Raw genomic sequence first — 12,778 nt, forward strand, 5'->3', positions numbered from 1 at the left:
TTGTTTTCCAGCCTTTCACTCTGAGGTAGTGTCTGTCTTTGTCTCTGAGGTGTGTTTCCTGTAGGCAGCAGAATGCAGGGTCCTCATTGCGTATCCAGTTTGTTAATCTATGTCTTTTTATTGGGGAGTTGAGGCCATTGATGTTGAGAGATATTAAGGAATAGTGATTATTGCTTCCTGTTATATTCATATTTGGATGTGAGGTTATGTTTGTGTGCTTTTCTTCTCTTTGTTTTGTTGCCAAGATGATTAGTTTCTTGCTTCTTCTAGGGTATAGCTTGCCTCCTTATGTTGGGCTTTACCCTTTATTATCCTTTGTAGTACTGGATTTGTAGAAAGATATTGTGTAAATTTGGTTTTGTCATGGAATATCTTGGTTTCTCCATCTATGTTAATTGAGAGTTTTGCAGGATACAGTAACCTGGGCTGGCATTTGTGTTCTCTTAGGGTCTGTATGACATCTGTCCAGGATCTTCTGGCCTTCATAGTTTCTGGCGAAAAGTCTGGTGTGATTCTGATAGGTCTGCCTTTATATGTTACTTGACCTTTTTCCCTTACTGCTTTTAATATTCTTTCTTTATTTTGTGCGTTTGGTGTTTTGACAATTATGTGACGGGAGGTGTTTCTTTTCTGGTCCAATCTATTTGGAGTTCTGTAGGCTTCTTGTATGCCTATGGGTATCTCTTTTTTTAGGTTAGGGAAGTTTTCTTCTATGATTTTGTTGAAGATATTTACTGGTCCTTTGAGCTGGGAGTCTTCACTCTCTTCTATACCTATTATCCTTAGGTTTGATCTTCTCGTTGAGTCCTGGATTTCCTGTATGTTTTGGACCAGTAGCTTTTTCTGCTTTACATAATTATCTTTGACAGTTGAGTCAATGATTTCTATGGAATCTTCTGCTCCCAAGATTCTCTCTTCCATCTCTTGTATTCTGTTGGTGAAGCTTGTATCTACAGCTCCTTGCCTTTTCTTTTGATTTTCTATGTCCAAGGTTGTTTCCATGTGTTCTTTCTTGATTGCTTCTATTTCCATTTTTAATTCCTTCAACTGTTTGATTGTGTTTTCCTGGAATTCTTTCAGGGATTTTTGCGATTCCTCTCTGTAGGCTTCTACTTGTTCTCTAAGGGAGTTCTTTATGTCTTTCTTGAAGTCCTCCAGCATCATGATCAAATATGATTTTGAAACTAGATCTTGCTTTTCTGGTGTGTTTGGATATTCCGTGTTTGCTTTGGTGGGAGAATTGGGCTCCGATGATGCCATGTAGTCTTGGTTTCTGTTGCTTGGGTTCCTGCGCTTGCCTCTCGCCATCAGATTATCTCTAGTGTTACTTTGTTCTGCTATTTCTGACCGTGGCTAGACTGTCCTATAAGCCTGTGTGTCAGGAGTGCTGTAGACCTGTTTTCCTGTTTTCTTTCAGCCAGTTATGGGGACAGAGTGTTCTGCTTTTGGGCGTGTAGTTTTTCCTCTCTACAGGTCTTCAGCTGTTCCTGTGGGCCTGTGTCTTGAGTTCACCAGGCAGGTTTCTTGCAGGGGAAAAGTTTGTCCTACCTGTGGTTCCAAGGCTCAAGTTTGCTCGTGGGGCACTGCCTAAGTCCTCTCCGCGGCGGCAGCAACCGGGAAGATCTGCGCCGCTCTTTCCGGGAGCCTCCGTGCACCAGGGTTCCAGATGACGTTTGGTGTTTTCCTCTGGGGGTCTGGATGCGCACAGAGTGCAGTCTCTTCTGGTCTCCCAGGTGTGTCTGCCTCTCTGAAGGTTCAGCTCTCCCTCCAGTCTCCCCGACTTTGACCCATCTTCTCCACACTCTCTCAGGGATGTTCTATAGCCTTCCTCCCTCCGGCTCCTTTGCTGGTTTCAATAAGTCATGCTTAGCTTCTTCAGGTCCCACCCCCACCCCCCAACATCACAAATGACCGAATCCTGAAAGACACTGCTGTAAGTTCTTCTCGGCTCCCTTCCTGCCAGCCCCAGTGTGTTCCTGCACATTACAACCATTAACAGCTGTTGGGAGGTCTTTCAACTGCCTGGCTTCTTGCTGAAGCATTTCAACACCAGTTTTCTAGGGCTTAGTTCTACAAAAGAAGGAAGAGAAAAAAAATGGCAAAAGAGTTACATAAAATCCCTATCATTTCAAGAGTCAGATTTTCCTCCCTTAAAAAAATAAATACTTCAGAGATACTGGCAGCTCATCCCTCTAGATGGCCATCCGGATGACCTCATATGCTGGCCCTGGAGGCAGCCCTGGCTTGCTCTCTGGGACTCTACGGGGATTGCTGGATGTTGGATCTCTGTGTGTTGTTGATATGAGACTATTAGCATCCTCCCCTTACCTGGCTACTGCCTCACAACATCTAGAGTTCTAAACTAAACAGAAGGGACATGGGCTGTCACCACTAAACCTAGAAGCCAGGGCCCCCTAATGCCACCCAGCAACCAGATCCCCTCCACTTCTGCAGGGAAAAGAGTCTTTGGGAAGGAGGGGTTTCCCAGTTAGATGCTTCCTTCCAAAAATATGAGACACAGTAGACATTTGGAGAGTCCCTCACTGGGGAGTCCCCCACCCCTCGTCAGCTCTGCTCCGTCCACACTCATTGCCACAGGAATACTGCAGCAGCTGTGGCTAAGAGCTCAGCACCTCATGCCCAACCCTCAGCTATGTTTTCCTGCTTCTCTCTCCAGAGTGCCCATTCCCTACTACAGGGGAGTCCTACACATTCCTCTCTCACATTCACAAGGGAAAGGGAGAATTCCTTCAAACTCCAGGTTCAGCAAGTATACTTGTCCAGGCTCCTAATCCTAGGATTTCCAAAAACATGACTATGTACCCCACAATTTCAGTTTGTCTATAAGAACATCTTTAAAAAGCTTTGTGGCCAAGCGATGCTGGCACGTGTTAATCCCAGCCCTTGAGAGGCAGAGGCAGGTGAATCTCTGAGAGTTCAAGGCCAGTTCGGTCTACATAGCAAGCTCTAGGATGGCCAAGACAAAAAGAAACTATGTCTCTGAAACACCCCCCCAAAATGTGTTTATTTATGCATATATTTGAAAAGTATAACTCAAAGTTAAGTGTGGTAGTGCACAACTAAATGCCAGCACTTGTGAGACTGAGCCAGGAGGATTCCTGTGAGCTCAAGATAAGCCTGAGCCACATAATGAACCACAGAGAAAAAGAGCCTTCCTCAGAAAACAGAACCAAGCAAGTGGAATTCATGTGTCAAACCCCGGTTTGCCATTGTCCTTTTTCCTTGCAAATTAGATGCTCTTCCACAGAAGGGACAGGGAAGACAGTGGGAGTGCTTGTAGCATCATTTCTGCTGCTCACATATCACGTAGAGAAAGGCCTGACTAGAAAGAGCCTTCCATGCCAGGCCGAGAGATGGGAAGTATTGTAGAGAAGCCTTGAGGTTCTTTAGGGACCAATTGGACAGAAGGCATAGAAAGTTCTAGAGGAAAACAAGACAATGGCAGTGACGTCACAGGCAGCAAGGAAAGGCCATGTAATGGCGTGTCCAAGAGGAGAACAACAGAGTTGACATTAAAGATGGGAGCGAGGTAGAAAAGACCTGAAGTTGTTTGTGTGTCTTCAGTCAACCATCCAGGCCGCGCTCACTGCACAGTGCTGCAGCTCATCCCAGAGCAGAGGCCACCTCTGTAAAGACCAAAACACACACTCCAAGATGGTAGCCATCTGCCCTTGGAGCTGAGGAGGACTGGAAACACAGCTAGTATGACTGAGAAACCACATTTTTTTCATTTTTCTTAATTTTAGTTACTTCATAGCTCGTGACTGCTATATTGGACTAGAGCGCGAGCCTCAGACTTCGCCCCTGATTTGCAGACCATTCTGTTGTAGAGTCTAGCACAAGCCCTGGCACATAGTAGGTCCTCAACATTTGTTGCACAAGTAAATACTAAAAAAACACCATGAAATCTAGGCAAGGATCGGGCCCCATTCAGATGGGTTTATCGTTTTGCGGAGACATTTCAAAGGACGAAGAGAAGGGGATTTCCCAGACATATTTGGGATCTTCCCCAGATGTGTAGACCGAAGCGCTCAGAAACCTCAGGCAGGCAAAATGAAGCCAAAGGGGGAGTCGACGAGAACTGGCTGTGGTAGCCAGAGTCTGTTCTGCGGTCACTACCGTCAGGCTCTTCGTTTCTGATCTTAAACGCCGACTCCGAGCATGCAAGAGGAAATAACCAAAACAGGAATGAATACACATTTAGCAGGAATTGGGGAAGGAAAGCACGTTAGGGCCACTTTGTTACACCGGACAGTGAAACATCAGGATGTAAATTCAGGGAGACAGTCACTGCACTTCGCCAGGATTGCTGCCTCCAAAAGGAGAGGAAGAATCTTCCCACATCAGTCCCCAGGCTGCTGAGAGGAGCGATAGAGTCACTGAGCATAGATAACAGCACCGCAATCTACCAAACAATTGTCACGTACGTATTACAATCTGTACAAGCTAGGGTACATCCAAGCATATACCTGGAAAGCCTGGCTCTTAAGGTGTAATTCTGTTATCTCTCTAGAGCTGGGGCTAGGGGAAATGGTGCTAGATTCTATCTGCGTCCAAACACAGAACCTCACCATTCTGGGCGGGGGAGGGGGGCTTTTTAATCTCTTAAAAAGGAAAGAAAAAGAAAGGGCCTCTGGGAAATCTGTTTCTACACTCTCCCTGGTCTTAGTGTGTGGGCTCCAGGCTTGCTGCCAGCAGGTCCCTGTGCCTTTCCAGTGTATTGCTGAGCTTTGAGAGTCATAGGCTCCCTCCTCCCACCTCCAAATCTCACATCCCCAGCGCTCTACACTCCTCCCCTTAACGTCTTACTTCCTCTGGCCACCATCTTTTACGCCGAGACTCTCCCGCACCGGCGGACTTTCTTAGACTCTGTTTCCCCTGCACCACCCATCACCCTCCACGGAGAAACCCTCTCCCATAAGCCACCACTTCCCCGTCCAGCCTGGTTCTACACCTTTCTTCACGCCAACAGCAGCAGAGTGGATTGTGGGCGGGCACTCCGCTCGCTAACTGCCCATATGCAGAGCTCTGTCTCACCCTGTCAGGCCAGAGCAGAAAACCACACTTTGTCCCCTTGTGATAACTGTCACCTGATGCAGGTGACGGGCTTCAGGAAAAGGCGGTGTGGAAGACTCACACTGCCCCCCCAACCTGTTATTTATTCATTTATTTATTTAGTTAGACACAGCATTTCTCTTTTTCTATTTCCACTTTTTTTACTTAGTCTTTGACATATTTTGATATTTGTGTTATCCCACACCCCCTTCCCCACTCTCTAACTCCACACCCACACATGACCCCCCAAACTTCATGTCCTTTTCTGTTTTAACACAGTAAGTCCGGTTGGTGTTGCCCCGTAGCACATGGATGTAGAGTGGCACTGGATCACGGGCAGTGTACCAGTGGGCTCTCTGGCCTCCGTGAAAAAGTGACTTTCCTTTTCCCAACAGCCATCAACTGCCAGTAGCTCCTCAGCCAAGGCCGGGGCCTTAAGAGCTCCTCGTCCTTCTGTACTAGAATTTGTAACTGGCTAGATCTTGTGCAGTCTTCAGTAGGTAACCATAGTTGGTGTGAGTTTGTGTTCTATCTGGGGGACGGCATTTCCTATTACCCCTCCTTACCCTCTAGCCCTTACGTTCCTCCTCTTCCGCAGTGTCCCCGGTGCTTGGGGAAGGGAGAGTTGATAGATGTGCACCTCTACAGCTGAATGGCTACTGTTGCTTATTCTCAGCACTTGAATTGCTACTTGGAATTGCCACTACCCACTCCGGTGCAGGATTTTTTAATGTAACTGTGGCAGGCCTTAGTGTCCCCAGTGGGAGCCACCACACCCAACCCAACCCATGTTTGTTTGTTTGTTTGTCTTTAGGAAATTAAGAATTAAGAGGGAAAATAGCAAACTGCCTCTAAGATTGTTGTCTCAATTATGACTACATTTGACTTTTTTTTTTTTTTTGGTGCTTTTGTAACTTAATTTCTTGGAGTTTAATACAGCCATTAAGGGAAGAAGTCTGGCTTCACATGAATGTTCATGTCAGGGAGCTCTTAACAGTCCTGTGCCTCCATCAGGTTCAGTGTTCTCCCCCAGCAACAGTGGGTTCCTCTCAATGTAAGATGGCGTCTCGGTGGGGATCCGATTGACCAGCATTGTACTTAATCTTAACTGGTTGTCATCTGTCTTGTGTTTTCGTTACATCCTTCTCTTTCCAAATACCAGCAACTAAGCCTAGCTGCAAAGGAGACCATTTTCATCTTCAAATCTTGTTAGGATTCAAGTATGTCTTTGCGAACAATGCATTAAAAAAAACAGGCTTCCTCTGACGTCACTCATTGGCTCTAAAACATGTCTGCTACCCCATGGTCGGGTGACGCCTGACAGTGATGCAAACAAAGGGTGAAATACAGTGAAATGCATACAATGAAACTGCTCAAAGGATAGAGCAGGATGGAAATGATGTCCTGTAAAATCTGCTAATTAGGGCTTGCAGCAGCCCCTGAGTACATTAAGCCAGGGCACATGGGCACAGCACTCAGGAAGGGACGCAGCCCCATCTTCATCAGTACATCCAGGTGTGCTTTTCAGTTTTCATTTTAGCCAGGCTGTGGGTGGGGTAGGGAACCTCTAAAATAGTCAGATGTAAGAATATCCCAGTTACGTGGCTGTGGGAAGAATCTTCACTTTCCGTATGCAAGTGCCTGAGACTTTCCCGTGATCTCGTGACTTTGGTTTAGACAAATGCAGCCTGTATTTTTCATGACCTGATATCTAAGGAATGAAAGGCAGAATGGACAGTCTGGATAAATTTCATTCTAGAAGTCCAAAGTTGACTGTCTGAGCACAGACTATGTGTTTTTCTTAGAGATAGGTTATGAATAATGCTTGTGTTTTCAAAATAAGCTCCCAGGTCTTGGCATTGGTGCGTGTGTCTGTATGTCTGTCTGTGTGTCTGTGTGTGTGTCTCTGTGTCTGTGTGTCTCTGTGTGTATCTCTGTGTGTGTCTGTGTGTCTGTGTGTGTCTCTGTGTGTGTCTGTGTGTCTGTGTGTGTCTCTGTGTGTGTCTGTGTGTCTGTGTGTGTCTGTGTGTATCTCTGTGTATCTCTGTGTGTCTGTGTGTGTGTCTGTTTCCATGTGTTTGTGTCTGTGTCTCTATGAGTCTGTGTGTGTCTGTGTGTATGTCTGTGTGTGTGTCTCTGTGTGTCTGTGTGTGTCTATGTGTCTGTGTGTGTCTGTGTGTCTGTCTGTGTCTGTGTGTGTCTGTGTCTCTGTGTGTGTCTGTGCTCTGTGTGTGTCTGTGTGTATCTCTGTGTGTGTCTGTGTGTCTGTCTCTGTGTGCGTGTGTCTGTGTGTGTCTCTGTGTGTCTGTGTGTATCTGTGTGCATGTCTCTGTGTGTATCTCTGTGTGTGTCTGTGTATGTCTCTGTGTATCTGTCTGTCTCTGTGTGCGTGTCTCTGTGTGTATCTCTGTGTGTGTCTGTGTATGTCTCTGTGTATCTGTCTGTCTGTCTCTGTGTGCGTGTCTCTGTGTGTATCTCTGTGTGTGTCTGTGTATGTCTCTGTGTATCTGTCTGTCTGTCTCTGTGTATGTGTATGTCTGTGTGTCTGTATGTGTGTGTCTCTGTGTGTATCTGTGTGTGTGTCTGTGTGTGTGTCTGTGTGTATGTCTGTGTGTGTCTCTGTGTGTCTGTGTCTCTTTGTGTGTGTGTGTCTGTGTCTGTGTGTCTGTCGTGTGTGCGTGTGTGTGTGTGTGTGGTTTTGTCTTCTAGCTTGCAATGAAGAGATACTTATCTCCATGTAAACAGTCCATAGTCTGTGTAAAGTGAAAGGCCACCAAAGTACAAAGGAGAGGTAGATGCCACTTGTGAGAGCATGAGACAACACTTTGAGAGCAAAGTGAAGGAACAACTTCAACAAGGGAGAAAAGGCCATTATGGATCAAGTGCCCCTCCTTGTCTTTCTGTTGGGTCATCACAGCAGCTATGGCATTGGCTTACAGTTGAACGGTCCACGTTTGCCCTGTCTCCCCATTTAGACTGTGCAATCACCGTGCCTGATTTCTCTGCAGTGGCCGCAGTGTTTTTTAGTTAGCAAGTCTATTACCTAAAGTAAGTAACACGATAGCCATTCGGTTAGATCGTCGAACTTGAGGACATTAGAGCAGAATTCTAGAGAAAGGGAAAGGAACCATGTACGTTAAATGAGAATGGGAGAGAAAACAAAACCAGATCACTAAGACTAGAGACCCAGCATGCCAACAAATGTGGAAATGTCGGCGCGAGCTCCGATACGCTCTTGCAGCCACACCTGACTTCTGTGAACGTAGTTATTTTGTATGGAGAAATATCCTTGGCATTCTAGCTTATAACAGCCTATCTCCTCCGTGTATCAGGGACACACAAGCTCCCCCTGGGGAGAGACAGGGTATCGGGCAGCAGTGGTTTATCTCTGTAGATTGGTATAAATGGGCTAGTAGAGCCCCCACCAACCGCCCAGGAGTTCACAGTTGGAGAACAAAGGGTAGAGCCTCCCAGGGGCTCTCATGGGCACTCGCCTGCCATTCACCCTCAAGCGAGCTCACGCTCACACTGGGAGTTGTCTCTAAGTCAGGAACAGCGTGTGTTTTATAAGAATGCATTCCGTCTCTGGTTCTTTTTCCCTGTGCCGCCCACCCAAGCACACAAAGTCTTCTCACCTTTGTATTTGAACTACCTGCCCTTTCCTTCCCTCCTCCCTCTAAGTACTTCTCATGTTAATACTTCTGAGTTTAATTTACGTGTTTTCAAAGCCCTGGCCAATCCGACCAGTTAATTCAGGTGCTGGTGAAGCTTGCTCTGGCGGAGAGCGGATAGCCTTGAACGGGGGAGCCTGGGCAGCCTTCACTGGTATGAGGCAGACTTTGCTCTGCAGGCTTCAGTTTCCCCCACTATAATGATGAGCAAGAAGCCTATGGTTAATTGCAATGCATGAATGGGAGACGCTCTCCAACTTATCTGCATTCATTGCCTGCTGGTGGTTTCTCTGTCGAGGTCTCCATCCGCGTTGCCTTAGAGCTCTTGGCAGTGCTGCCGCAGCTGCTGGTGAATTTTTATGATCTGTTGCTTGCATCCTACTCATGCCGTTTCCTGCCCTGTAATGGTTTCAGTTTTCCTGACACGGGGGGGGGGGGGGGGGGGGGGCTGCAGACTGAAACCCGGGAGCCCGCATTAGCATAAAACGTCCCAATTCTGTCAGTTTGATTAATTTGTCTCTTTGTCTCCACTCTATATGATAAGTGCTATTAATGGCTGCAGCACTTCATATGTCAAAGTCTTTCTTCCTAATGACTTGAAAATGTGGTTTATTTCCCCCCCTTTCTGTACTATTTCTCTCATTTAGCATTCCACTCAGTATAGATTTATGCCACGCTCTTTCATTGTCTTCCCGGCTGCAGCACCGCGGTGATTACATATGGTGTAGAGTGCGTCGAGATGTGATCCCAGGGGCGGCAGCTGCTGATGCAAGCTGAAAACGGGCCCAGCGTATGCTCAGCATTTTTCCCAGAGGCCTTTTATTTATTAGTAACAGCCTCGGTACAGGACAGCTCGGATCCTCATTTAGCGAGATGATTTCTTTGCCTCTTCAGAGGCCGAGGTGACTCTGCTCTATTTACCGACATTGCTGTGTAATATTTTTAACCCCCTTGTATCTCGCCGGCGACTTAGCCTAACGTAAATTGTAACATAACCTCAATATATAATGAACTCCAGAAAAGGCAGGCTCCATCTGAGGTAACGGGAGCTTGACAGCTCTACGGTTTAAATTAAATAACCCTATTTGTAAGACAGCGGTTTGTTGTTTTGTTGTTGTTGTTGTTTGTTGTTTTTTGGGGTGTTTTTGTTTTTTTTTTTGGTTTTTTTTGTTTTTTTTTTGTTTTTTTTTTTGTTTTTTTTTTTTTTTTTGCATGCTACACTGCTTTACCGTGAGTCTCTATCCTTCTTCCCGCGATTCTCACACTATGTCTGGTATGTGTTCTCTGATGAGGAAAAGGCAAAGGAACTGCGTGGCAGATCCGTGGCACCTTCGTAAGAAGGAAAGATGAAGAGATGGGGGTTTTGCTGAGGTCAGTCACTGGACCAGAACCAGCATCATTAGTGGCTGAAATGGGCACTTATCAATCCAAGCCAGCCAATCTGAGAGCTCAGACTCTCCTGTGAGCACAGCACATCTGTGATACAAATGTAACGGCAGAATTTAGGTTCAGAGTAACAGCTGTTCTTCTGCACATGTTTGTAAATTCATATACTTGAAAAATGCTAGTAAAAATATATTTTTCACAAGAGTTCTTCACTCGCAATGTCATTCTTCAGTGCGAGAAACGATCTTTGAGCAGAATAAGGGCTGGCTCATTTTCTGTGCTATCAGGAAGCGTCAACCCAGCAATTCCTTTGTGCATGGTCTAAGTTGCAAAAGTGAAAAAAATAATAACATTAAGGTTTACAGACAAAGAGCAAACAGTGGGTGATACTTCTGCGCAGGGCCTGTAAAATATCGAGAAAGCCTTGAAGAAATGCAGGCTTATAAACAGGAAGCAGACCTCTTTGTGAAGAAGTAGAAAATGGAAACCAAAGTCCCAAGCGAGTTAATACTTTTTTTTTCTATTTTATGTGGCTTTTCTACTCTGGAGCCAATGGGAAGAGAGCAGGACAAATCACTTCCTAAATCTGTTCTTACCTGAGGTAGACCATGGGCTTATTTCTTTAGTAACCCATTTTATTAATGCCATGATCAAACAGAGCTAAACACATGATTCCCTGCTGGGTTGGCATAAAAAATTAAAACAGTGACTCAGTATAAATAGAGCGTGATCATCTCATTTGAGCAAGTGTGGATCGTGGAATGTTGAAAGCGAATCATTCAGACCACTCATTACGAGGATCAAGCCAGCAGGTGCTGGGCTAGAAGACACGCCCCCTTTGCTATCAGCGCACCTGCAGTGTAAATTTGTAGCATTTACACAAGTGTAAAATTGTAGCATTTTATCAGTTGTGATCACTGTGGCTTGTAGATAGAGCTCTTTCCTGGTTAATTTCCGGTCTTTCACTGGTTATAGCTTAGGCCACTGTAGTGAGAGCAGCACCCAGCGCCCTGCCATGACGATATCCTCTGGGACAACAGTAATGTGTCAGGAAGAGGACAAGGGACAGTGAGGACCTGGCCTGTGTCTGATGCGACCTCTCTTACTCTTTATTTTTGGTTCTTCACTCCAGTCTTGCTTCACAGAGAGCACTCAAGCTTGTTCTCTTGCCTCTTCTCTGTCTGCGACAGTGACATTGTAGCGGATTTCACTCTCTATCTGAGATTTCATTCTCAGAACAGTGGGTGATCTTGCTTACCAGAGGAGAAGTGACATTCGGGCCTGACAACATGAATTAAGGATGGAATTTACCAGTCGACTCTTAATTTCCTAGCTTTTGTGATTCTAAAACAGATTCAGCGTGTTCTGGCCAGGAGAAGGAACACGAGCCTTTGTTGACATGTGTATCTGTTGCTAAAAACATCATTGGATCAATTAAACTGGTGTTGTTTTAATCCTGTAGTATAGACATTGTATTATAAAGAAAAACAGCAAAGAGAAAGGTTTCGTGTCTTGTCAGCTTTTTTCACCGGGATTTCTGAAAGCTGAGGTTCCTTTGTGCTGTGAGCTCTGAAATGGGGATAAAAGCCCTTCGTTTTGATAAGCGGGACTTTTTTCCTTCCCTGAAACCTCCTCATTTCCACAGTATCTTAAGAGAGAGATCTCCGTATGCACCAAGCTCGAGGTAAATGACCCAGACTCTGAAGGAGGCTCTTGGAGCCAATTATTTAGCCAGTGGTCCCTAAACCAAAGACAGAAGGGAGATGTGTACTTGCAGCCAGGAGCCAAGCAGAGGAAGAAGGAACAAATCAATCTTAACATACACCTCCTGTACACCAGGCCAACGGAGAATAGCGTAAGCAAAGTCAGAAAGACTTTGGAAACAAAGGAACGGTAGAAGAATGGGGGACTTGGCTCTTTTTATTTTAAATAAATACTATGTTTTGCAGAAATATTTCAGTAAAAGAGAGAAGAGGTCAAAAAATGTAAGGAAATGATGAAGTTGTAACGGTCTATCATGACACGGGATGGCAGTCAATAGAAATGGTTTCAGTCACATTTAATGCCAGAATAGTTCCCGGAAAGTAGAAAATGACCGACCCTGGTCATTTTTGTCCCTGTATTCCATTAGCGATTTCTGCCTTTTCAAATTCCTTTGAAAATGTGAAGAAGAAAAAAATCTGCATCTGAAGCTTTGTTTAGTTGGCTCTTTGTGTAAGAGAAGGTCTGCCTTCCCCAGCAAACATCATCACCAAGGCGCAAACTGACAGGATTCCTTTCTATGGTACCAGGAGCCAATATTGGGTCTGGTCAGAAACCACCGTAAGCGCATCCTGGCTTTCTACAGCTGTGTCTGTACTCTGCTTTTTATTACTAACCCTTGCAGTAAAACATACACCCACTCCACCTCCACACTTCAGATTCCAAGTGGAGGAGAGCTACTTGAAGGCGGGCTCTCAAGGCTGACTTGTTGAACCTCACAAGACTTGCCAGCTGTCACAGGCTGGCACAGTAAGGTATCCCGAGCCCTAGCTACTTGGGAGACAGAGGCAAGATCACTTGAGTGTAGGAATTTGACAGTAACCTGGGAACCCTAGCACTAATGAGTATGCCTGAAAATTATGTATAATCCCCCCAAAGCGATA

At 45.6% G+C, this 12,778-nt stretch overlaps 1 protein-coding gene across 7 annotated transcripts in view; it reads left to right on the top strand.

The window, feature by feature from the left end:
• Bach2 (BACH transcriptional regulator 2) overlaps positions 1 to 12,778 on the top strand; it is a 349,677-nt gene that overhangs the window by 286,451 nt on the left and 50,448 nt on the right.

The sequence above is a fragment of the Rattus norvegicus genome, chromosome 5 (genome assembly GCF_021556685.1).
Source record: "Rattus norvegicus strain SHRSP/BbbUtx chromosome 5, alternate assembly SHRSP_T2T, whole genome shotgun sequence".
In the NCBI taxonomy this organism is placed as follows: Eukaryota; Metazoa; Chordata; class Mammalia; order Rodentia; family Muridae; genus Rattus; species Rattus norvegicus.